This window comes from Pteropus vampyrus, unplaced genomic scaffold, assembly GCF_000151845.1.
Source record: "Pteropus vampyrus isolate Shadow unplaced genomic scaffold, Pvam_2.0 Scaffold56, whole genome shotgun sequence".
In the NCBI taxonomy this organism is placed as follows: Eukaryota; Metazoa; Chordata; class Mammalia; order Chiroptera; family Pteropodidae; genus Pteropus; species Pteropus vampyrus.
The window spans coordinates 6,971,596-6,973,765 of NW_011888837.1; positions in this window are offsets into that span (position 1 = coordinate 6,971,596).

Genomic DNA, 2,170 nt, shown 5'->3' on the forward strand with positions numbered 1-2,170 from the left:
TCTTCACCTTTTTTCCTGATATTAGATTGTTCTGTAGGGAAGAAAAAATTTTTCCCTTTACTTCTCTTAAAGTTCTGACTGGGGTCTGTGCAACGAAAGACATATTAACAAAAGAAAAACAAGTTTATTAATGCACGTTATTTATGTAATGCATGTGAGCACCCAAAGATGAGTAACTCAAAGAGGTGACTTAGAACTCTGGCTTATACAGACTCTTCAACAAAGAACAATACATTTATAGAGAAATGACAAGAAAACAGAAAGTTGTTTTAGGCTTCTAAAGACGGTAAACAATGGGAAAGTGAATATGTGGAAGGCAACTAATAGACTAAGATTTCATTGCAGATTTCTCTGGTGTCATCTCTGGGGTAAGAATCAAGTCCTTTCCAGTAAAGGAAAATTTATTTCCTGTCTTTAGGCTGAAAAGGATGAGGGTAGAGAAAACTTTTTCTGCATTTGATGCTTTATAATTGCCTTCACATCGAAATAATTTTTATGTCAGAGGCATATTTTTGGGTGACATATTCTGGATTCGTTTAGTTCCTTTTAAATTTTATACTCATATTAACCATTTTAATGAAAATGGTAGGGGAATTTATTACAACAGCTTGTTTTATTCACTTGCTCATGCTGGAAGCCTGATGACCATGAAGGCTCTCTGGTTGTCTTGCCCATCTACCTGGCAGGTAAGTTGGCATCAGTCTTGGAGTTGAAGGCTACTGTATCTTGTTCACCTAATTTCCTCAAATATTGATCTTCTATTGGTAGAAAAATAGTGAGTTGGTCCTTTAGGCATCAAACAAATCTTCCATGTGAGTATTAGTTCTATAAGAGAGTCTTTTAATTTTCTACATGTGAGTGATGCTCTTGATAGTTTCCAGAAATAATGCAAATTTCTTTTGTTTTGATATTTGGTTAGTCATTTCCAAAGAAACATGTGGGAACTGTGCTCAGATCTTCAGTCTACGATAATCCCAGCACTTTAGGGTCTTATTCTTAAGTGTGAAAATATTTGGAAAAGGGAGAAGAAAAGCTGCATTCTCTGCTTTCTGGAACAGGCAAGCCCTAGAGAAATGATATCCAGGATGTGGAAGTGGTAAGATGGTTCACCATTAGTAAGTAAAACCTTCCACCTTGCTCAAGATGAATGACTGGCAATGCCAATGAGAGTGGGGCAGAGAGAGAGAGAGTGGGAGGGAGGAAGGGAGGGAGGGAGGGAGGGAGAGGGAGGGAGAGAGAGAGAGAGAGAGAGAAAGAGAGAAAATTCAGTTTGAACCTGACATCTTTACTGTTTGGAAGAAACCTTTCAACCAAACAGTTTGAGTCTGATCTCACTTCATTCTGCTGGCTAGCTGTACTATGTCTGACATAGTGCAGCCTCCCTTTTTTTCTGTGGCTCTTTGACACCCCCACCTCCCTGCCAGCCTGGTGTGGCTGATCAAGCTGTTCAAACAACTGGAAGACATCAGAAGTTAAACACTCATTATTTTAATTTGATGCTAATCATGTGTTAATGAGACTAATCCTTGCAATGATTCAGGTAATTTGCTTAATGGCTGCCCAGAGTACAGATTACAGCAATCAGTCACGTCTGATAAGATGTCTGTTGTGGAGAAGGCTGTCAGGTGAATGAGGTGGGAAAAGACTCAGGAGCAAGGGTCTGATGTCAGGCATGTTTCCTGTTGGAGGGTGGGGGTTGAGGGAAGAAGATTGCTCAGAAACCCAAATTTTCAACCAGAAATGAGCATCCTAGTGCTCCTGTTTAGGAAGAAAAAGTTAATATTGACACGCTCTCTTATCGTATAGTGGCACACATTGAAATCATGAAAATTTGAGGATGATTGAATATAAGATTTATTTTGTTCTAGAGAAATGATGAATTCACTATAATGTTAGGGGTAGAAACACTACTCTGTTGATTTAAAATCTCTTCTTCTAACAAAATGTCAAAAAAAAAAAGGGAGAAAATAAATTAACTTAGAGCAAAAAAGGTGAGCTGTTCTTCTCATACATAGGAAATATAGGATAAAAACAAAGCCTTATGTTTTTGTTACATCCATTGAGTCAACAAGGCCATATAGATGCAATTGCTGATGTGCTTAGAATACTCAGTGAGTGCCAAGATTGGAGGCACCTTGTCCTCTACAATATTGCTAGCTTGAATCTTAAT